The sequence below is a fragment of the Triturus cristatus genome, chromosome 11, assembly GCF_964204655.1.
Source record: "Triturus cristatus chromosome 11, aTriCri1.1, whole genome shotgun sequence".
Lineage (NCBI taxonomy): Eukaryota > Metazoa > Chordata > Amphibia > Caudata > Salamandridae > Triturus > Triturus cristatus.
In genome coordinates, this window is record NC_140594.1 from 297,073,358 (window position 1) to 297,098,187 (window position 24,830).

The following is a 24,830-nucleotide window of genomic DNA, read 5'->3' on the forward strand; positions in this document are numbered from 1 at the left end:
GTGTGCTTTACTGCAAGTCTGCAACGGTGGAGTGAGAGTTGACTGAACACTACTGCCAAGGAGGGGGAGGAGTACGAATGTATACAAGGAATGATAAGGTTTACACTACTTCAAAAAAAGGCACGTGGCTGGCTGCTTGTTACTATTCGCAGAGAATGGCTTACACTGTACAATACATGCAGGCAGCAGTGCGCCCCACTGTAGGGCTGCACTACTACAAGGAGTGGGGAAAGGGCTACAGGCAACTAGGAAGCGATACGGGCTTCATAGTGAGCCGAATAGTGGAGAGGTGGGTCACACTGCTACAAGTAGAAGGGTGGTGTATGCACACTGGAGGGAGGCTCACGTGAGGCCTTCAGCTACACTCTTCCTTTTATGCTGTCTGGGAGCATCGGCTCACCTTTCGACGTCCCTTCATGCTTCCACCGCATAGCTCTGAGCTTTCCTCTGTCCTGCTAGTAGAGTTCCCATATGATGCACATTGGTTTCACTTTTCGCCCCACTGGCTGGGAGAGCCAAGGTTCCAGCTGCGCAGAGCTTGTTGCTCCTTCCTCGCATAAGGAGTCACTTTGAACAATGAAACATGAAAGAAACAGAGGTCAAAAAGAACACAATTTAAAAGACAACAGGTTCAAGATGTAAATGTATAGAAGAACTTTGGTCGAGCTCTGCTCTCTTTAGGTGGAACGTACCAGACAGTGCAGTTGCAAAAGACATATTGTGCACTTACCAAGAACACACAGGTGCTTGCAGCCGGCCCCAGTGCTTACCTTTAGTTGGCTTTACTGTCACTCATTTGTCTACTTCTTATACGATGGATTTTCATGTCCCAACTTGTCAATATTATGTTTGTCCCTCCCATGGACCAAAGCCTCCTTACCATCTTTTTGATTGGCTACCTAGCAGTCTTCCTCATGTTCAAGAACAGCACCAACATTTTAAGCAAAAAACAAAATGCCTTTTCCATGGAAACTCTGACCTAACTATAACCACACAGTGGCGACTGCCACAGTGCAATAACATTATAAAACACAATGGCGGTTGCCACTGTGCATGGTTCAGATGCACTTTCTATCGAAAATGTATTTTTTTTTATTTGACTGCAAATTTTGACCTAGTGACAGATTTGCACAAAATTTGCAAATCACTAAGACAGTCAGCTAAGGTCCAGCATGCTAAATTTTGTGCAGATCAGTTCAGGGGAATAACATTAAGGGTGTGTGTGTGTGGGGGGGGGGATAGTGTTAAAAGAGACAGTTTTTCCCTTTCAGCTCTCATAGGGTATTTTGCTCACGCATGGAGCCTAAACCTCTGAACGGATTTATGCCAAACTTGGTATGAAAGTAGAACCGTACTTCAAAAGCTTGCTTTAATTGGTTTTGTGAAATACATACAGCTTTTTTTGAGATATTGGTGTTTAAAAATGTTTCCAAGTAGCCCTGAAAGGTTTAACACTTTTGTGTATCGCTGTCATTTTAAATGCAAGTGATGGCTTATGATTTCTGTCAATCATATTTGATTTTTTTCTGGATTGGCTGGAGAGGTGCTCAGAAATGCTTTTTCGTGAAGTGGAAAACAACTTTCACAGCCATGGGACGGCACCAGGTGAGCTGCCGGACCACAAAGGTGGTTCTTCGAGGCATCAAGAGGCATTGAAAATGCACCAAGAAATCACCAAAAAATGGACTCAAAGCACAAGAATTATGATTTTCATGAAAATCGGAATCCAGGGCCAGCAATTTTAGGTAAAAGAAAAAGCCGCCATTTTGTGTTGGAACTCGTTTTCAGCCTAAATATTACAAAAATGAAAATATTGAATAATTATTTTCCTGTTAAAAAAAAAGAAATGAATGGGGAAATTATTTACCCATTAAAAAAAAATGACAACACATCTTGCACATGGCAGTTCAGGCTGGACTGTTCCCATGAGGCACAGGGTCAAGACTGATTTGCAAATGACTGGGTCCAAACTGGGGTGAAGAAGTGAGCTAAAGAGCGATGGTGGATTCAACCCAGATCTGTGACTGGGGGTGAGTGTCTGAAAAGTTTCAGCACTCCGTCCAGCATCTCCTGGCATCTGCTTTGTTCACCCTAAGTTGGCAGGGTATGCCCAGACGTGGGTCCCTTGCTCACTTTGCCACTGGATTCAAGCTAACTTGGCTGAGGAGGGGTGTTACCCCGAAATCGGTCCCAGGATGCTTGTTTCCAGTCCAGGGAGGACCTGGCTGGGCAGTTCAGGCTGGACTGTTCTCACAAGGAACAAGGTCAAGACTGATTTGCATATGACTGGGTCCAAACTGGGGTAGTGTGGTGAGCAAAAAGAATGAAGGATTTAACCCAGAACCTTGTGAGTGGGGGGGAATGTTTGAATTGTCCAACATTCCGTCCAAACTGTTTCCATGAGGCACAGGGTCAAGACTGATTTGCATATGGTTGGGTCCAAACTGGGATAGCGAAGTGAGCTACGATGGTGGATTCAACCCAGATCTGTGACTGGGGTTGAGTGATCTGTGACTTGGGGTGAGTGTCAGAAAAGTTTCAGCACTCCGTCCATCATCTCCTTGTGTTTGCTTAGTTCACCCTAAATTGGTCCATCATCTCCTTGTGTTTGCTTTGTTTGCCCTAAGTCGGTCCCAGGATGCTTGTTTCCGGTCCAGGGAGTACCTGGCCTGGCAGTTTGGGCTGGACTGTACCCTTGAGAGACAGGGTAAAGACTGATTTGCTTATGGCTGGGTCCAAACTGGGGTGGCGAAGTGAGCTAAAGAACACTGGTGGATTCAACCCAGATCTGTGACTGGGGGTGAGTGTTTGAAAAGTTTCAGCACTCTGTCCATCATTTCCTTGTGTTTGCTTTGTTTGCCCTGAGTTGGCAGGGTATGCCCAGATGTGGGTCCCTTGCTCACTTTGCCACTGGATTCAAGCTAGCCTGGCTGATGAGGGGTGTTACCCCGAAACTGGTACCCGGATGCTTGTTTCCAGTCCAGGGAGGACCTGGCCTGGCAGTTCGAGCTGGACTGTTCCCAGGAGGCACAGGGTCACGACTGATTTGTATATGACTGGGTCCAAACTGGGGTGGCGAAGTGAGCTTAAGAACAATGATGGATTCAATCCAGATATGTGACTGGGGGTGAGTGTCTGAAAAGTTTCAGCACTCTGTCCATCATCTCCTTGTGTCTGAAAAAGACCATTGGCAGTCAGAGGTTGGCCGCTAGCGATGGGTTGGGTGCAGGGTTAACCCTCACTGCGCAAGGAAACCGTAGTGTGCACCAGGAATTAGCCGCCCATGGCGGCTTCGTTGCAAGGTCTAGCCTCAAGGATGTGTGCAGCAGGAAAGTGGTGGATGGCCACTCTTGCTGGGCGATGCCAAAGGCTGTGCACAGCTGGGGTTGGGCACCCATGGTTGGATTGGGAGCCACATCGCTGCTGGCATTGCCAAATGGTTTTGAGCTGCTGGGGCTGAATTCCTCCAGCTGGCTGAGAACAGGACCGGGTGTAACCCCAGCTCTATACAGCCAAAGGCCATGTGCAGCAGTGTTTGCGTGCCTGTGGAGGGTTGGTCATAGTGTTTCCACCCAACCCGCAACCCCCCTCCTATTGAATACACCAATAAAAAAAAGCAAAATTCATTGAAAAACCTACAGTTTAAAAGTGATTTATGGTTCTGGTTCAAACACAGAAAACCTCTGATATTCACCAGTTAGGATTATCAACGCACACATGCATAACTCTCACCAATCCCGCCATGCTCATAACCCCGATTTGCAAATGGAACAGACACACAGAAATGGCTAGGAAGCCAGTGCTTAATTTGTGCCAGTGGTTTACGGTGCTTGGCACCGGCACTTATTCATCAGGGCCGTGTCTACAGTACACGCCTGCCACAATGCCATACGATGTGCAAGGTAAATATAATTACCTCACTGATTCACCACAGACAGTGTTGTTCCTCTCCTGAGTCTCCGTGAAGAGTGTTGTGGCTGTGAGAGCCAATAAAAGATTCCAGCCATAGATATCCATCATGCGAGTTTACCTTACGCCCTTAGTTCAGTGTTGTCGGTGGGCGTGACATTGATTGGGCTCGATTTGGTTTACAGGGTAGGGGCTGTGCGTGTGGCATTGCAGCGTGCGTAGATTTTTTCCAAAATGACACGCACCCGTCGAGTCACGAGCAGTTCAGCTCGACATTGAGGGCAGGCAGCAGCAGGCCTATTAATAAAGGCAGTGCCGCCCACCAGTAACTGTAAGTAGCCAAACCAACGCTGCTTGCTAATAAACAGACTGACTTGGTATGAAGTGTGAGTGAACTGAGTCGGAGGCCTGCCGTGAGCAATCATGCCTCCAGCGCGGGGCACCGTGCTCAAGTACAATGCCCCGGCCAGGAGGAGGCTCAAAAGGCAGGGCCTTTAACTTAACCCCTGTCGTTGATTCATACAAAAATGCTGTTTTTTCAGTGCGTATCATCATCTCTTAACTTTACTTCTCCACGGTGTGCATTGCAAAATGGCGGTAAGCCTCGTGGTTGTTTCTGCATGCAGCAGTGCCGTGGTGGTCACTGGTTCCTGATGTCACACGGACCTGTTGGGCGGTGGCCTATGCCATCTGTTTCTGCATGGCCTCTTTCACTAAGTTTGTGGGTGATGTTTTTTTTTATCTTGACTTAATTCATTGTGCACGTTTGGCTTCAAGCTTTCAGTGATGTTCGCTGCCGGCCACGTTTTGTCTGTATTTGTTTTGCTGGAGGTCCTGAGGCCCCGGAGAATTAGCATAGTGTGGCAATGTCCCTATATACGGAGTCTGAGACTCCTAATGAGGCAACAATTAGTTCAACTGCTTAAAACTTCAGCGCATTATATGGTTAACTCGGCATACGTGCGAACATGTATGTCTGTGCCCAAAACCTTCACGAATCCCATTATTATTCACTGTTTATAAGATTGTTCTGATTCTGAAAAAATAGCAAAGAGACTTATCGGTCGGGTCAGTTCCTGGGTGGTATTAGAGGTCAAAGTGCATGTGTTTTTTTTTATTTTTTATATATATATATAGCGCAAACTCAATCCGAAGGTATTGGAGCGCTTTTACACTAACACATTCATTGTTGGTTGTTGAGGCATGGCTGGATTAAGATTTGACCAGAATCCAAGTATGTTGAGCTGACGCCGAGACTTGAACCTGGTGCGCCCGTGAGCCCCTCATCCCCCCTCCCCCCCCCCCCCCCCCCCAGCTCCAAAGTCGTCAGCTCTCGCAGTTAACAACATCCTTTTTCCTCTACTCTAATTTTGGCGGCATAACGCTACTGCCCGTTATTTATGGTTTTTCTGGAGCGCTGTACGTGGAAAGTCTTGACGCTAGGAGCACTGATGGCAGTTAAAGAGCAACCATGCCCTGTGCAAAGTTCATGGTGTAGCACGTAATAACCAGTGCCAGAGGTAGGGGTCCAAAACCTTTACAGACCTGTCGCTATATCGGGCCCACCGAGTAATAAACCCTCAGAGCTCAAGGACCTTTCCATAAAGCTACTAATAGGGCGATTGGACAGAAACACATGGCCAGTCCTATGGTTTGAGGCACCAAAGCTTTTTAAATTGCAAACGCTGATTCACCCGCTGTGAAAGGAACAAGGCAGAGACATAGCCAGAGCAGCAAAGACTAGAGACTAGTGCAAGCTTCTCTAAGGATTAGCTTGTGACCTTTTGGTAGGTATCCAGTGTTGCAGTGGGATGGGATCTACACCATGCAGATACTAGGTGCAAACTCAAGTACACGCTGCACTTGAGTAGTGGACATTTAGTTCTGGGTTGAGGCTTAACCAGTGCTTAATTTGAGCCGGTGGTTTCCAGTGCTCGTCACTAGCTCTTAATCGTCAACACCAGCGCTTATAGCGCGAACTCGATCAAAAGTATTGGAGCGCTTTTCATATGCACCAGTTAAGGACACATTCATTTTTGATAGGAATGGGGAGATTAAGTGATTTGCCCAGAATCACAGGATGATGAGCCTATGCCGAGACTTGAACCTAGTTCCCCAGCTTCAAAGTACACAGCTCTGGCTGTCTCCCCGCTTGTAGGGTTTCATAGTTACTAGTTGGTTCTGTTATAGGCGGCATTAATAGGAGCAATGGGCTGGTGCAACTAACTCCTGACGAGAGCCCCGGCACTTATTCTATCACAAATTAACCACTGTAGGAAGCTAAAAACATATGGGCGCCAAAAGCTTTGGCATTTTTAATTTTTCTAGCGATACATGATGATGATGAAGAATATTTAGAAAGTAAAAAATACGTACTTTAAAAAAGGGTGCCTGGTGCTAAAAAGAGCGCAGCTGCTGGCTTTAAATAGTGCTTTGAGAAACGACACATTGCACAACTAGCCCATCAAAGGCCTCCTCTTAAGACTGCGCCCGCCAGTGATCAGAAATAAAAAGACTATAGGTTGGAAGTGGACTAACCAATCAAGAGGCCACTTCTTACATCCACCTTTAAAGGCAATTATGCAATTTGTTTTTTAGGGAACTACAGGTACAATCTTAATGTGCACTGTGCATGAGGCACATGACAGTGTTCAACAGAAGTATGAAAGTACATAGTTAAAAACTATTTTTAGACCCGATAACAAGAAGTATATATAATTTTCCCTTTATGACCAGAGCATCAAATTACAGGTCCTATCCTAAAATAACTTTGCCTGTGATTTACAAGGTTCCAAAAGAGTAATCATTTACTCTAGTAGTAGATTGAAAAAAACGATGGGGCAGATTTACAAGCCCATTGTGACACTTTTGCACCGCCGTTGCATCACTTTTTGTGATGCAGCAACAGTATAAGCAATACGCCATGTTGCAGCCCATTTACACCATGACGCATCTAGGGAGATGCGTCACGGAGTAAAGTCCTGCGCCACATTATACCTGCGTCAGGTATAATGTATGCAGGGTGGGCTATCCCACACAAAAAGCCATGTAGAACTGACACGGTGAAATTTACATTTCACTGCGTCACTCTACGCCTTCACTGAGTCAGAATCCCTACACCTCTTAAGACCAGGCGTAAGGAATGACGCAGGGCTTTCTGAATGGGACTCACTTCAGTTGTGGTGCAGTGCTGGAGTTGTGTCACTTTCATGAGCAATTCCAGCAATGCATCACTTTTGTGCCAAAAGATGCGTTAGAATTTCTGACGCACCTGTTAATCCTTGCGCCATGGAGCACTGTATTGTAAATACGGCGCATACATGGTGGTGCAAGGACATTTCTCGCTGGCGCAAGGAAACTGACAAATCTAGGCAGATGCGTCAGTTCCTTGTAAATGAGGCCCCCATGTCTGCTAAATCAGACCCAGAAAGAGACCTCAATTAGGCTATATACATTATACAGTCGACAATAGGACTCTGTAGTTGTGGTAAGGTCAGAGTCTCCATTCAAAACCTGTTTATTTGTTTTGATAACCTGCTAATAACTTTGGTGCAGTTTGAACAATGTGCTGGAAATTTCCCCCCCAAAAAACAAATCCACTGATCCAGTTTACTTTCGATATGGCACATTTTGTGCAGATCCGTCCATGTAGAGGCTGGAGAATATATTAGGTGTGAGGTTCGAAAAAGCAGTGTTTGACATTTTCACTTCCCTAGGAACCCTTGCTCTCCAGTACAGAAAAAAACTGAACAGATTATTTAAAAAAAAATGTTTTTATTGATTTCAGTGACAATCATACATATAACATTGAACGGTAAATTCCAAGCTACTCATATCATTACTGATTATACAGGGGTCGGCATCACATATACATTAATTAATCACATCTCTGTCTGTATTTCTGCGCATTTCTAACTCCACCATCGGGGATATGCATATGTCCCCACGATACACATTCCATTTGGACCATTTCCTGTCCCATTTTTTGGGGCAACCCGGGCAATAAAGACAACACTGAACAGAATTGAAATGAAACTAGAACTTTACTCAGAGGAGTGCCTTTGCTTGGTTTGGTGTAAAAGTGTTCAGTTATTTTCAAGAAATTGATGCACAAAAAAACGTTGAAGGGGCATTAAATGTTCAAAATAATAGCGCTATCTGAGGTTTTAGTTCGCAAACTGTTCTTGAATGACAGCTAGTGCAACCAAATAAAAAAGATAGGGACTCTCCGTTGGACAAGGGAGTTTTTTGTCCGGACAGGTTGTGGTATTTAATACATCTGATAATTAATAATTACTGGATATATAAATAACTTTCAACTCGCAATTCTAACCCGCGCACAAACAGAGGTTTGCACACAGATCGGAATTCACCGACCCTCTTGCAATCAGACCATCTGTTGCAGGATCACAAACCATCAAATTCTTGGACCTATGCTAGGACAAGTGATGTAGAGCACGGATTCTGTCCAGGGTTTGTAAGCTATGAGACTCCGGAACTCATGTTGGGTGCCCTGCCATAGTTTTAGAATTTGAAGACTACCCTTGTCATTTGGGTGTGTGGAGTCTTCTGACGTGATTTTAAGTCTGCAAACTATAGATACGTTTGGACCTGGCCCGCCAACTCCCTCTGCGCAAGTCTAAAGGCAGTGCACTCCAGGGGTTGGTAACCATCAATTGGCTACCCGTGGGTTGTGCACCGAGCGTAGGTTGGTCGTCCACTGTAGGTTAGTCAAAGGGCCAGGCACGGACTAAGGCGGTGTGCTCCAGATTGTTGCCCTCTGGTGGTGTGTCTCCAGCATGGTTACAAAGTTAGATAAAATGTATCATCAAATTATTCAAGAAATTCACTGGGGAAAAAAAACATAGCTAAAGTGAAATATGGTTACGATGTGATATAAGACCAAAAATATGCTTAAAATGTTACTTTAAAAGGCAGTGCATTTGAGAACGACTCACAAAACTCAATAATTAAGAGCTTGCATGTATTAACTCCTAGGATGTACAAAGTCACCTGAGGTAGGTGGAAGATTGTGCACATGCAGAACAGTGGTTGTCAGTCTTCTGTGCATGCCAACGCGCGGTTGTGCACAGCAATAGGTTGGCTGACCCTAGGGGTTCAGCGTAGGACCAAAGGCCATGTGCAACAGTGGTAAGCCACCCGCATGCACCACCCTGAGGTGTTTGGATCAGGATCTGAAGGCCAGAACCTGCTATCACCCCTAGTTCGCACAGCTGAAGTTCATGCACAGCAATGGTTGGCTGCCACGTTAGGTGTGCATGGCCGTAATATATATTTAAGATATCTGAAACAATTGACCGGATTTTACAGTTCAACGTGTGGGCAGGCCCAGCCATAGGACACACGGCTGACAAATGTTTCTTAAGACAAGTGTTTTCCCATACTTAGTAACACAAGTTTGCACTTTTACAGTGATATAAACAGCAGGTGTTGCAAGAATCTCAATAAATTTATACTCGCTTAATCGATCTCAACTTAAAGGATGAATTTGCCCTGCAAGCAGTTCAATCTTTTACTCGCAAGCTGCAGACCGATTGCTACAGCAGGGAGGACACCAACCAGTTATTTGATGAATTTCATGCTAGAGTTAGTCAACGCCTTTTAGCCCCTGTGTCGAGTTATTTATGGATCATCTCACATACAAAGGTAAAGGTGATTGATCCCCAATTGAGAAAACTTGTGTATGTTCCCAAGACAATACATGGTCATATTTTATCAAATACACGCTCTTCACTGGACAAGATTTATATATATAGATGTGGAAGTGGGCACACACCGCAAGGGGCTGGAGCAGTGCCCTAGACATAGGATTCTACCAGGATTCTAGCACTGGTGTTGCCGCAGATTTTTGACAGTGGCAGAGACACAAGTGTACTAGCGTTGTGGCTGCATCAGTGTTTTATGGTGGGCTGCTTCAGGGTTTGAGCACGGGTGCTGCAGCAGTGATGACGATATAAGTGTCCTAGTACTGTGGCTGCAGCAGGAGTCTAGACCTGCTAATGCAGCAGTGTTCCAGCAGTGATGACTACGGAAATGTCATAGCAGTATGGCTACAACAGGGTTCTAACAGTGGAACTCTTGCAGGGTTCTAGCAGTGGAACACTTGCAGGGTTCTAGCAGTGGGACCCCTGCAGGGTTCTAGCAGTGGAACTCCTGCAGGGTTCTAGCAAATTCAAATTCAAAGCTTTATTCGACAGCATTGTCATAAAAGCATATTTACATCCTAACAATAAATATAAATACTATTTTTAAAACAATATACAATCTTAAAAATACATTAAACCATGATGCTGGCGAATAGTTCCGATGAATTAATAACATCAATTAAAAACAAGCTTTTGTTAAAAATAGAACAATGTCCTTGGTGTCAGATGTTCTTTATCCTTCTTCTAACATTTTTAGGGTGCGTAAACGTATAACCCAGGCCCACCCCAAGAATTTTGCTACGGCAATAACCAAGTATGGAGTGCAATCAGATTCAAGTATCCTCAAGGCATCCTTGTATCTACGTATTCCCAAATTTAAACATACTGGTTTTATCCATCTGCGACGTGGAATGACATACAATGGACAAACAAATAATAAATGACCAGCATCTTCAATCAAATCTCGACAGTGAGGACAACAATTATCATGGTTGGGTAGCCAATTCTGAGTAAATGCTTTAACAGGGAGAGTCCCAATTCGAAACTGAAAATACAGTTTTCTATCAAAAGGCCTCTCAATGTAATCCCAAAAAGCCTCACAAGATGGAATACTTTTGGTGTCGAGATATCGTCCTGTTAGATTGGTATTCTGGCCAGTGATAATAACAGATGTTGTAATCATATCCCAGTACATTTTTTTGAGTGCAGACTTAGGAGGAAATTTTAACCCATTTGAATCATCCCATAGATGCCCCAGATCTAGTTTTATTAATAAGTCTCTGATTTCTTTAAGCCATGCTATAGAATGAAATTGGTCGGCCCTAATAATGTCTTTTAGGGCGGTAGCATAGTGGGCCAATTCCGGTGTGACCATGATACGTCTCCAATAAAGGAGTGGGCGCAATCGTGCCAAATCCTCGATTCTTTTCCTGCCAAGATCATAGGCTAATGGAATCATTGGGGTACTTCGGGGAACTCCCGTTAGGCAACGTAAGAACTTGTTTTCAGCTAGACTTAGTTGTTTCAGGTTGCCAAAACCCCATAATTCTGAACCATATAATACGGCACTAATAGCCTTCATATTATAAATCTCTAAGGCTGGAGTGATAGGTTTGGTCAGGGATGTTTTATATTTTGAGACAATTGCCCCCGCTAACTGATGGAATTTTAGGGCAGCCATATCAATATGGTTTGTCCACTTCATATTGTTCTGGAGGGATATCCCTAAATATGTAAATGCCTCTACTTGTTCCAACGGAGTGTCATTGAATTTAATAACGCCTCTAAAATGTTTCCTCTTATTTAAGCACATGAACTTTGTTTTGGAGGTGTTTATTTCAAGACCACGTTCTCGACAAAACTCACCGAATGCATTTAGCGCCTTCTGCAGGCCACTAGGTGTCCGTGAAACTATCAGTGTGTCATCCGCGAACATGAGAACAGGTACGCGGGTTCCAGCCAATACGGGAGCGTCTGTGGGCGAACGGCTCAGATGTTCTACAATACCATTAATAAACAGGGAGAACAAAGTGGGCGCCAGGACACATCCCTGCCGAACACCACGCTCTACAGGGAATGTGTCAGTAACCTCCCCCTGCGTTCCCCACCTAATTCGTGCATAATTGTTTTCATGCAAGCGGACGAGTAGTGTCAGTAATTCTGGAGCAATCCCTGCTTCGTCGAGAACCCTCCATAGTTTGGAGCGAGGCACCAGATCAAATGCGGATTTTAAATCTATAAAAACCGCATAAAGGGTCCCATTGGTTAGCTTTACATTCCTCCAATAGAGTGCTAAAAAATAGAATACCTGATCAACCGAACTAGTACATGGTCTAAACCCAGCCTGAAAGGGAGACAGAATGTTATTTTCTTCAATCCAGGTATGTAATCTATTTTGTACTAATCGACCTATCAGTTTCTGGGCAGAATCTATGAGACTGATAGGTCTATAGTTACTGGGTAATGACTTGTCCCCTTTCTTAAAAACTGGGATTATTTCAGCCCCTTTCCATGAGGGGGGTACAGGCGCCCCCATAGCAATAGAATTAGCTAGATATTGGAAATACTGACACCAGGACAATCTATCAGTTAAAAATACATCCGCAGGTATTCCGTCCATCCCGGGGGCACGGCCCCTGGTTATACAATCTAATGCTAAATTTATATCTTTAATCGTGAACACCTGCGTTTGAAAATAAATGACCGGAGGGGGTGAGTACTCTCCTTCTTGTGAGACTGAAGCATATTGTGGTTTGAAAAAATCAACCCATTGGTTTATTGCCACATTATTTTGGGGAGATGGTGCAACCCCGCCTCTGTCCCATTTTACTATCGCCCAAAACTTCTTTTGGTCCTTCGACATGCAAGCTGCTTTCAGATCCTGCCAATGATCCTCGTCCCATTCCTTCTTAGCCTTTAGCTGTGTATACTTATATAGTTTTCTAGCAGATCTCACACTATCCATATTTTTTGATCTAAGGGCCAAACTTAAACTCTGGCGAGCTGTTCTACAAGATTTATTGAACCATCCCGCCATAGGTTGTTTGTCCTTATTGGATTTTTCACCCACTAGGGGCTTTTTAAAAATTTTTGGGAGATTTAGAAAAAAAGTGGTATGGACCTCATCCATTGATGATAAAGATGTGTTTCCAGATGCTTGTGTAAACAATTTATCCACTTCATCAGTTACCACTTTTTTAAGATCTTCTAGTTCTTCGGGCTTCTCTATAAATCTGTCCCATTTAACATGCCTCATGTTGTTTGATACAACAACATCCAGGCTAATTTTCCCATCTTTATTTCCTGGTTCTGTGGGCTCATTAAAGGTTTGTAATTCCAAGTGAAGGGCATTATGATCACTGTCATCTCGTTTGATTATGGTCATATCGTTCAGTTTAGGCCAAATCCTTATATCCACTAGGAAATAATCAATACGACTAGTGGATCTGCCATTGTCGAACGTATTTGCCCCCTGGCGATCTGACCGAGTACGTCCATTAGCAGCCCTAAGCCCTCTCTCTAGGCAAAGTGCTTTCAATTGAATGGCCATGGCGGTCCACCTCTTGACCGGGGGTAGTTCCAGCTGGGGAACCCCCCACTTACTATCTTCTTCTTCTGCTAGGAACTGATCCTCCGAACCAAGAGGTTCGAACGTCGTATTAAAATCCCCACCTACTAAAATAGGCTTCTCCGATGGTAATACAGAGAGATGTTGGTCTAAGACAGATATTACGTCTGATGAGGAGCCTCCAACCGTCCCTCTAGCATAAACATTTGCTATAGCCAATCCCTGGTCATTAGGCCAGGTGATATTTAATGACAAAATGTCGCTAGATTGGGAACTAAGTTGGTCAATTTTACAGCGAAGGGATTGGCGGATCCAAATTATCAAGCCTCCTGAGGGACGACCTTTAGCTTTTTTGGTAGCAGGTACGTAGAAATTAAGGAAACCCAAGCGATAAACCGGGTCCATTGACCACGACTCTTGAAATAATATTATATCGAACTGGTCAACAAAGATGCACCACTCAGGACAGTGCATTTTGTTGCCAATTCCTGCAAGGTTCCAGGATAAAACGGACAAATGAAGCTTAGGTTTAATAGGACTAGTAAGCTCATTTAACATTAGTGAGCTTTGGATATCATCTTCAATCCTATTCGTATAATCAGTCCTGCTACTTGGATTACTTAATGATTCGTTTATTAGTGCCTGTAATTCAATATCTCCAGTTCCTAGTTGGGTGGGTAATGCAGATCTACAAAGTTCCTGTACAGCCAACTGGGTAGAGCTGGGGTTGCCTTTTACAATACTGTCATTGCAACTGGCTGATCCTATAGGGATAGATAAGGTATCATGCAGAGTAGATGCAACAGCCTCAAATCTAGCATTCCCATCAAGTCAATCGCAGTCATTCAGATTTGACAGGACCTCAAATCTGTTTTCTATGTTGATATTCCACATCCTATTAAGGTCACTCCCACCCCCTGTACTAGATAATAGGGTCCGCCCTTTCCTCGCCATCGCTTGATTTACCACCCCTTTCTTTCTGCAATAGAAAAAGTGCAGTGTTAAGGGAATGATAGTGCCATGTCTCCGTTGTGGGGGAAGTATGTTATGCAGGATATTAGGGAGGACTGCCAGGTTGGAAAAATTAATAACCACACAATCCCCGGCATACTTTTTAGGATCATGGCCTAACCATGGGACCCTTCTTGCCATGATGATTTCGCCAGCTAGTTGTCTCTCTCCCCAAGGAGTCATTCTCATATTTTTTGTTAACCAATGTAATGATTTACTAATGAGGGAAGATGTAGTTTCTATTTTGTCAGAAGGTAAGTTAGGTACATTGGCAAGAACCAATGTGGTAGGAAATGCCTCAACAATACATTGGAACTGGTCATTCGCTGGACGTTGAGCAAGTCGGTCAATAGGAAGGCCTGGTTTAGATGTTTTCTGGGTATTCCCCTCAGTTGTAAATTGCAAGAGTGGAGGATTCACAATCTCATTTTGTGTAGCCCTTCGCTCCCCTCTATCAGATGGTGCTGTCAGACTACTGTGACTCGGTGCCGGAGACTCAGTTCTAGGTACTTCTTCCACAGGTCTATTTATCAGGGAGTTTAATCTGACTACCTCTGTCATTAATTCATCAATTCTGGCTACCAGAGGAGTAATAACACTCTCAATTTTAATATCAATCATGTTTGCTATTTTCTTGGACAATTCATTCTCAGAATATTTAGCAAAATGGGACTCTGATGCCTCAGCTTTCTTCACAATTTTGGGTGCAGAGGTAGCCTTTTTTTTCCCTGGGCGGGAACCATTACTTTTAGCCTGATTTTTCCTACAGGTTCTAACTTGCCTGACTCTGGGGGGAGGGATGGAAGGATCGGTATCAGCTAATTCGACGGCCATGTGCAAATCTACATCAGAAATGGGTTGTGAGGTGACTGTTGGATAAGTGCTTAGTTCAATAATGTCACTCTCTAACTCATCAATTTCAGTTGGGGTACTAGTATTAGCCATTAAAGGGGAAGCCAAAAGTGAATCAGACAAAGGTGCTGGCACAGGAGATTTTTCAGAAGGGTTTTGAGAACAATTTAACCCCAGTGAAGCCCTTCTGTCGTTATTAATTTTACTAACGATCTGCACCATGTAATTGTCCATAATGTTCGCACTTGTAGTTTTTTTCGATTTCGGCATTTTCACCACACAGCTATGACAGATCTACTTCAAGTTCACTGCTGCTTGATATCAGCTGTGTTAGAGCAATTGACAGTAGTGCCCAATGTGACAAGGTTCGATGAAACACTCACTCAGACACGGTCATGGTAGTCTGGGTCCGTCCCGTCCTCTGTCGTCCTCTGTCGTCCTCGGACGGCCTCAGACGGCCCGCCCTTTGCCCGGGCTTCGCCCGGGCTCGTTCCGCGCTGCGGAAACCGAGGCTGCAATTTAAAGAGGCAATGGGCGGGAGAGCAAATGGGCGGCCCTGAGCACAGGTGGAGACAGCAGAGGGCGCCTGGGAGAAGTAGTTCGCCTCCTTGTTCCTCCCTTCCGTATTCAGTCGAGGCGCCGGTAAAAATCCAATCACGGGAGCTGGGTGGCCTTCAAAAGCTACACCGCTAGCAACAATGTAGCAAGTTCTAACAGCAGCTGACAAGGCGAGCGGGACCCGCGCCAGCGGGTTCCGCGAGCACTCTTGAAGGTCCGGTAGGCGGGAGGGCAAATGGGCGGCCCTGAGCACAGGTGGAGACAGCAGAGGGCGCCTGGGAGAAGTAGTTCGCCTCCTTGTTCCTCCCTTCCGTATTCAGTCGAGGCGCCGGTAAAAATCCAATCACGGGAGCTGGGTGGCCTTCAAAAGCTACACCGCTAGCAACAATGTAGCAAGTTCTAACAGCAGCTGACAAGGCGAGCGGGACCCGCGCCAGCGGGTTCCGCGAGCACTCTTGAAGGTCCGGTAGGCGGGAGGGCAAATGGGCGGCCCTGAGCACAGGTGGAGACAGCAGAGGGCGCCTGGGAGAAGTAGTTCGCCTCCTTGTTCCTCCCTTCCGTATTCAGTCGAGGCGCCGGTAAAAATCCAATCACGGGAGCTGGGTGGCCTTCAAAAGCTACACCGCTAGCAACAATGTAGCAAGTTCTAACAGCAGCTGACAAGGCGAGCAGGGTTCTAGCAGTGGGACTCCTGCAGGGTACTAGCAGTGGAACTCCTGCAGGGTTCTAGCAGTGGGACTCCTGTAGGGTACTAGCAGTGGAACTCCTGCAGGTGTCTAGCAGTGGAACTCCTGCAGGTGTCTAGCAGTGGAACTCCTGCAGGGTTCTAGCAGTGGAACTCCTGCAGGGTTCTATCAGTGGAACTCCTGCAGGGTTCTAGCAGTGCAACTCCTGTAGGTGTCTAGCAGTGGAACTCCTGCAGGGTTCTAGCAGTGAAACTCCAGCAGGGTTCTAGCAGTGGGACTCCTATTGGGACTCCTGCAGGGTTCTAGCAGTGGAACTCTTGTAGGGTTCTAGCAGTGGGACTCCTGCAGGGTTCTAGCAGTGGAACTCCTGCAGGGTTCTAGCAGTGGGACTCCTGCAGGGTTGTAGCAGTGGAACTCCTGCAGGGTTCTAGCAGTGGAACTCCTGCAGGGTTCTAGCAGTGGGGCTACAGCCAGTGGCAGGTTGTTTTCAGTTTGAGAGAAATTATATTGGCCATGTGACCTTATGAAGGTGGAAGCTGAGGAAACCTGAAGTTGGAGGAAGGCTGTTAAGAAAGGGCACAATGAGGCCTCATATATGTATATATATATATATTATCTACTGGCGGTCGCCAGTAGATAGTTATAGTTAGGATCGTGTTTCAATAGGAAATCTCATAATTCTATTTTGAATAACTTTGGCGCCGGTTGACGAATCCTTGCAAAATTTTCAAAAGTAATGGAGCGCTCCGCTCAGCTCCTACCCTGAAAGACTCAGGGTGATTCGTCAAGCGGGGGCCGAGAAAAAAGGGGGGTCCCAAAACACATTTTCCCCATGCATTTTTCCATAGGGACCTTTAGTCGAATGTACAGCCCGAACGGCTGAACAGAATTACTTGAAATTTGGCAGAGAAGTAGTCCTCAGGTCAAGGAAGTGCCTTTTGCATATATGGTGTAAATCCGTTCAGTAGTTCCTGAGAGAATCAAAAGTAAAATCATATACATATCTGGGCGGAACCTAACCACACATGTCATCGTGAGATCTGATTGGCTGTCAGCACTTCATCCAAGAAGTGTTGGCAGCCATCTTGGGACCAATATACATGATAGCACCTCATTAAAAAGCCTTGCAGTTAATAGAAGGTTTTAAGACTTTAGTTACATTATAAATCATTTGTTGATGGTACCATACTCATTTTAGGAATTGTGGTGTGTTCTAAGGTGATTTTACCATGTGAAAAAACCTTCTGCTGTGATATCATGAATCATGTTTGAGAGAAAACTATTTTCTCATGCTTTTCCCACAGAGGTTTGGAAGGTGATCTATAAACTAAACTGAGAGCATATTTTCTGTAAATTCACATTATCTTTCTCAGTCATGGGAGAATGAAGTCTGTCATTCTCAGTAAATCATGTTCATCCAACAAGGGCAGAGACTGTCAGTTGATTCCTTTGTGTTCTACTGCAGCTTCCCAGAGTGTTCTAAAGAACAACTAGAGCGCTAACAGTCCTACTTATGACAAAAGTATGGCACACCTGAAGCCATCTTGGTTGGAATAAAGTGGTAACTCTTAAAACATTTAATTTAAAAAAGGAACAAAATGAGGGGGTTCATTTTGCCATAGCAATTATGATTAGTGCTGCAGAAAGAAAAATTAGGGCACATTTTGACTTCTCAAATCCTCTTCTGTTTCATAAAAAAATTCTGACATGCAGACTGAAACATGCACTTTGAATACCAGCAGCAGACTTCCCTGGTGAGCAGTAGCTTTACTACAGTGATCTAATGAGCAACTAGAGGGCTAACATTCAGAATTGATGGCAAATGTGTGACACATCTGAATGTCTTCTTGATGGAACCAAACTAAAAAACTGAAGGTATTTCCTACTGAGGAGACTGCAGTAAATGAGGAAATTAGTAAACTTCATAACAAATAAATCTCCCAAGATGGCCACCAGAGACAAAAGAGCCCAAATGTAGCCCAAATATCACCCAGATGTAGCCCAAGTATAGCCCAATGACAGAATGTCCCAGAGTGTTCTAACGAACAACTAGAGCGCTAACAGTCTTACTTATGACAAAAGTATGGCACACCTGAAGCCATCTTGATTGGAATAAAGTGGTAACACTTAAAACATTTAATTTATAATGGAACAAAATGAGGGGGTTCATTTTCCCATAGAAATTATGAATAGTTCTGCAGAAAGAAAAATTAGGGCACATTTTGACTTCTCAAATTCTCTTCTATTTCATAAAAATATTCTGACATGCAGACTGAAACATACACTTTTAATACCAGCAGCAGACTTCCGTGGTGAGCAGTAGCTTTACTACAGTGATCTAATGAGCAACTGGAGTGCTACCATTCAGAATTTATGGCAAATGTGTGACATATCTGAATACCTTCTTGATGGAATCAAAGTAAAAAACTGAAAGCATTTCCTACTGAGGAGACTGCAGTAAATGAGGAAATTAGCAAACTTCATAACAAATAAATCTCCCAAGATGGCCACCAGAGACAAAAGATCCCAAATGCAGCACAAATATCACCCAGATGTAGCCCACATGTAGCCCAATGACAAAAGTGTGCAAAACACTTATTTTTTGTGTATTTGCAGTTTTATATAGTGCAGACTTGTCAGGTATTGGAGTGCTTTACATGAGCATTGGTTACATCACACAAGATCAAATTCATTTTGGTTGTAGACATGGGGAGATTAAGTGATTTGACCAGAACCACAGAATGTTGAGCTGAAGCAGAAACTCCAACCTGGTTCCCCAGTTGCAAAGTCTGCAGCTCTGGAAGTAACACCACATCCTCTCCCCTAGGTGTAACATTTAATCAAGTGGTCAACTGGATAAAAAAACATAAAGATTACAAATAATTTAAAAGTTCTTTGTCGCTATTTGAAAACTCAGAAAAGATGTCCTAATTTTAGTTTTTTAGAGCACTAACCATAATTTTTATGCAAATAAGACCCTCTCATATAATTTCTAAAGGAAATACTCTAGGTATTACAGTTTTGATTACATCAAGATGACGTCAGGCGTTCCACACTTTTGTAATAAATATAGAATGTTCGCAATCTAGTTGTTCATTGGGATACTGTTGAGAGGGAGAGGCCAGGGGCACGGACTCTGAAAATTGAAGGCAGGTAGGAGAGTGCAGAGGCAACAATTTGACCACACTGGGCAGGCAGGAAGGGCAGTGGCAGTACAACAGACTATGGAGGGCAGTGGAAAGGGGGCAGGGGCAACAAACCAACAATACAGGACTGGCAAGAGAGGCTGTGGCAATATAATAGACCATTGTGGGAAGAAGGAAGAGGCAGTGGTAGTACAACCATACATGCCAACAGACCCGTTTCAGCCAGGTAACGTCCAATGTTTTTATGCTCAAATGGGCTTTACTTGATCTGTCTCCTGTCTACAATCTCCTCTTTTTTAATGTAACTCAAAGGGGAAAATCAATACCCCAGTTTTTTTTCAAAATCTCCCTCTTACCAAGTTCAAAATGTTTGCAAGTATGGTACATTGGATCATGGTAGGCAGGAGGAATTGGGGTAGGGACATGGACTCGGACAACCGAGGACAGGAGGGACATGGAGAGGTGCACCAAACTGACCCTACAGGGCAGGCATCAGGGAGTGCAGCACAATAATCCATGGAAAGCAATAGGGAGGGGACAGGACCATGCACATGGACAACAGAGAACAGAGGGGAAAGAGGCAATGGTAGCTAGCTGACCATAATGGACAGACAGGAGAGAAAGCTGCAGCATAACAGACCATAAAGGGCAGGATCAGGGGCCTTACAATGGAACAGGCAAGCCAGGAGGGAGGGAAAAGGGGTCTGCACATGGAAACAGAGGGCTGGGGGCAAGGGGGCAGGGCAGGAGCAGCAAGATGACCATGGAGGTCAGGCAGGATGGGCACTAGAAACAAGACACACCATGGAGAGCAACAATGAGACTATGATGTCATACACACAGACCATGGAGGGAAGGTGGAAGGGGGTCAGGGGCAGCTAGCTGACCACACAGGGAAGGTGGGAGGGGCCATGGCAGCACAGAAGACCATGCATGGCAAGCAGGAGGGTTAGTGGCAGCACAATGGCTATGATGGGCAAGAAGGAGGGTGCAGGGGCATGCACAAAGGACCATGGAGGATGGAAGGGAGGGTCAGGACCTGGGAACAGACAAGAGAGTTCAGGGGAAGGGGCCTCACAACAGAGCGCACGGGGCAGGCAGGAGGAGCAGTTGCAGCACAACAGACCAGGGAGGGCAGAAGGGTGTGGCAGTAAAATGAACCATGGAGGACACGAGGAAGGGGATAGGGGCATGGCATGTGGACAGGCAGGGTGGAGGTGGCAGGGACGGGTTACAGTCATCTAACAATGCTAGGCAGGTGGGAGGGAAGTGGCAGCTCAACAGAACACTCAGAGTAGATAGGAGTGGCAGGTCCATGGAACATGGTGGGTAAAAAGGATGGAGCAGGGGCATGCACAAAGACATCGAAGGGCAGGGGGAAGGAGAATAGGGGCAGCAAGCTAAGCACAGAGGCTAAGCAGGAGGTCAATGATGGGCCATAGAATTGGGCAATGGAGGGCAGGAGGAGTGGACTGGTACATCATGCTAAATGGAGGGCAGTGGCAGTACATCAGACCATGCATGGCAGGAGGGAGGAGGCTAGTCCATGGATTCAGACAACAGAGGATAGGGAGGAGGTGGATGGCTCAGCAAGCTAACTGTTCAGAGAAGGTGGGTATTAGGAACTTTATTGTTTTTAAAATTTGTGTCTGTGCGAACTACTTAAAATATGAACAAGTATGCAGCATAATCTCACTTTTATTCAGGAAGAAGAGGACGTTTGTGACTGTGACACCGGGATCACTTGGCAGAAACACCCCCTGACCCTCCACCCCCCATCGCAAAATGTAATGTCCGTGAAAAGCGTAGGTGGACGCAGTGTTATATAGAACATAGTCCTGAGAGCACGATTGAAAATGAAAACTAGATATAGTATATGGTATAAACTATGCACCAAAAAGAGTGATATAAGATGAACCGGGGCGTGAAATATAATAAGCAATACATTGTGCGCAATGACAGATTCATTGGAGAGCGCGCGATAGCACAGGCACTAGCTCGTGCTATGCGATATGCGCCTTGGAGTGTAATATGCACAGGGCAGTGTTGTGTAACCTAACTAGTCTCTAAAGTTGTAATATAAAATATGTGCTGGGGGGTGTAACGTTGCATATGCACTGTGACAAAGATATGGATCCCAGATTGTAATATGTATGGCATAGCGATGTGCGTTATAACATAGGCATCGAGGAAGGCACGTTAGATGGGGCAATATAACCCGTGCAAAGGCAAGTGTGGCACGACATATTTACAGGGTGGTGTTACAGTGCACATGGGCTAGAGAGTGTCATAGCATACGCACTAGCTGGTGGAATACAACACAGAGGTGTGAGGCACTCGGCGGGCACTGGTGAGTGTAACACAGCATTGGGCTCAGCCAGGAGCACGCTGTGACTCTCAAGTGAGGTTCGTCTCCTTTCCAGAGAGTAAAATAAAAAGTATGGATGTGTGTTTTATTAACCGTGAGGGGGGTTTCTTGCATAGTTTGGTCGAATTTTTGTTGAATCCCCTTTGAATGGCTTGGTGTGCGTGTATATTAAATGTGCCCGTCAATAGCTACCCATGTTTGTATAAATAAACGACAAGGGTGTCTACTTGGAGAGTACCCACCGGCGGGGGCGCCGGGATTAGGCACGGTAGAGCGTCAGACACGTCAGAGCTTCACTAGCGGTGTAAATACATTCCATGTGGATTCATTCTATGCATAGTTGCCTTTTAATGATTATCACGCAAATCGTCATGGTGAGAGGTACATACGGTTTGTCCAGCATGTCCTAAGTGTTTCTATAAATATATATATTTTTTAAATAATAAAAAACAAAGGCCGGCCCGGGGGGATGGGGTCCCCGGGGCCATAAGTGGCCTCAGGAGGGGGGCAACGCAGCCCCCTCCTAAAGAATAAAAAAAAAAAGAAGCCCATGACCCGGGGGTTGGGGTCCCCGGGGCCGATTAAAGCCTTGGGAGGGCCACATTTTTTTTTATTAAAACAAATAAATTAGGGTGCAGGCCCTGGGGGATGGGATCCCCAGGGCCAGTAAATTAGAAAAAGAAGGGGGGCCACACAGCCCTCCTTCTTAAAAAAATAAAATAAATAAAAGACCGGCATCGCACTCTGCAAATGCACCCCGTGGCCAGTTGAAAGTTGGGGAATTAATTCCCCTTCAATACTGAGGGTCCCTGAGGGCCAACTAGCCCAACAGGTATCTCCAGTATGCGCCAGGGAGCTGCGTTGCAGACAGGTGTTCTGAAGCCACGCCCCTTTTTACACCTCTATGCAACACAGCTCTGTGGCGCTTACTGGAGGTACCTAGTGGGCTAGTTTAACCCTAGGGACCCTTAGGATTCAAGGGGACTTAATCTCTCAACTTAGAACGGCCACAGGGCGTGTTTACACAGTGGTGAAGGGAGGGGACGGGGCCTGAGGTGACATGTGCAAACACGCCCTGTGGCACGTTTTAAGTTGGGGAAATAATTCCCTTTCAATCCTGAGGGACCCTGGGGGCCAACTAGCCCACCAGGTGCTTCCAGTAAGCGCCACTGCTCTGCGTTGCAGAGAGGTGGTCCAGGCCGTGCCTCTTTTTACGCCTCTCTGCAATGCAGCTCTGTGGCGCTTACTGGAGGTACCTAGTGGGCTAGTTGGACCCTAGTGACACTCAGGATTGAAATGAACTTAATCTCCCAACTAAAAACGGCCACAGGGCGTGTTTACACAGTGGTGAAGGGAAGGGACGGGGCCTGAGTTAACGTGTGCAAACAAGCCCTGTGGCGCGTTTTAAGTTGGGGAAATAATTCCCCTTCAATCCTGAGGGACCCTGGGGGCCAACTAGCCCACCAGGTGCTTCCAGTAAGCGCCACTGCGCTGCGTTACAGAGAGGTGGTCTAGGCCGTGCCTCTTTTTACATTTCTCTGCAACGCAGCTCTGTGGCGCTTACTGGAGGTACCTAGTGGTCTAGTTGGACCCTAGGGACCCTCAGGATTCAAGGGGACTTAATCTCCCAACTTAAAACGGCCACAGAGCGTGTTTACACAGTGGGGAAGTGAGGGGACGGGGCCTGAGGTGACGTGTGCAAACACGTCCTGTGGCGCGTTTTAAGAGGTAGTTTAATCACCTGCCCTATTATATACTAGGGGCTTACAGAGGAGGTCATGCTGATCACAGGGGGACCCCAACGCATAGTGTTCCCTAGGGTATGTAGGTGTTTTCACTGTATTCTGAGTGTCTTTTAACATAGCACTGGCTCTAGGACTGGTTAGTCAGACTCAGTTAACACCAGTATCCGTCTGAAAAAGTTGAGGGTACAGGATGATTTTGCGACAAGGCTTCTTTCTGTTCTTCTGTTTGTTCTTTCCCCACGTTATCCTTCTTCCTGCACTTTTCTTCGTCTTTGAGGACTTCTGTTGCTTCTTTCTGCATTTCTTTTTTTTCTTTCTGTGCGTTTTTTCTTCTTTCTTCACATGTCCTATCTCTGTAGCAATCGTTAGAAATTAGCATTTAAAAAACCTTTGAAATTCACTGAAAATACCATAGGTTTCAGGCACGTTATAGTTAGGAATTAGCATTTAAAAAACCTTAGAAATTCACTGAAAAAAACATAGGTTTCAGGGGCGTTATAGTTAGCTGGTTTTTTCACTCGTACAAAACCATTGAAATTCCCCCGTTATAGTTAGTTCAGCTAACTATAACTCGCGCGCCCGTAACTCACTGCTGATGACGTCACATATTACATCGCTCATGACATGGTCAGTGACATCACTCATGACATCACTGATGACATCTCAAATGACATCACTGATGACATCACTGATGACATCATCCAGTGAATGTGTGTTTTTCTGAAAATTACATATGTTTTATATATGTATATCTCAAGGTCGATGGAAGAATAAATGGGTATATAAGTGTCTAAATGGATGATTTGTTTTTGAAAAATAGATTGTATAACTGACTGATTAAGTGTATCTTAGTCAATACATGGCTTAGTGAGTAATGTTTAAATATGTAAATATCTGTATCAGTCTCTCACTTTGTGTATAAGTTTCTGCATGGGTTGGTGAGTAGTCTATATAGGTTATTAGTTGGTTTTTTGAGTATCAGTATGAGTGTCTGAGTGTCTGTATGGTTCGGTGGGGGGTATTACGTAGTGCATAAGTGCATGAATGAGTGACTCACTGTTTGTATGTGTTGAAGACAGCATGTGTGCAGGACTGTATGGGTGGATGAGTGTGTGCATGGGTGTGTTAGTGAGTGAATGACTGTCTCAATAGTGTCTTTATGAGTAACTACATATGTTTTAAACTAGTATATGTGACTATTGGTGTATATAAGTGAGTATATGTGAGAGTGAGAGATTGAAAGAGTTCCTGTATGAATAAGTATGTGTTTCTATAAGTGATTGTTTAAAAGACTAAGTATGTGTAAGTTTCTGTAGAAGTA

The 24,830-nt window shown here is 45.0% G+C and overlaps 1 protein-coding gene across 2 annotated transcripts in view; it reads left to right on the plus strand.

The window, feature by feature from the left end:
• CFAP73 (cilia and flagella associated protein 73) overlaps positions 1-24,830 on the plus strand; it is a 141,462-nt gene that overhangs the window by 822 nt on the left and 115,810 nt on the right. The gene's annotated exons all lie outside the window — the stretch shown is intronic.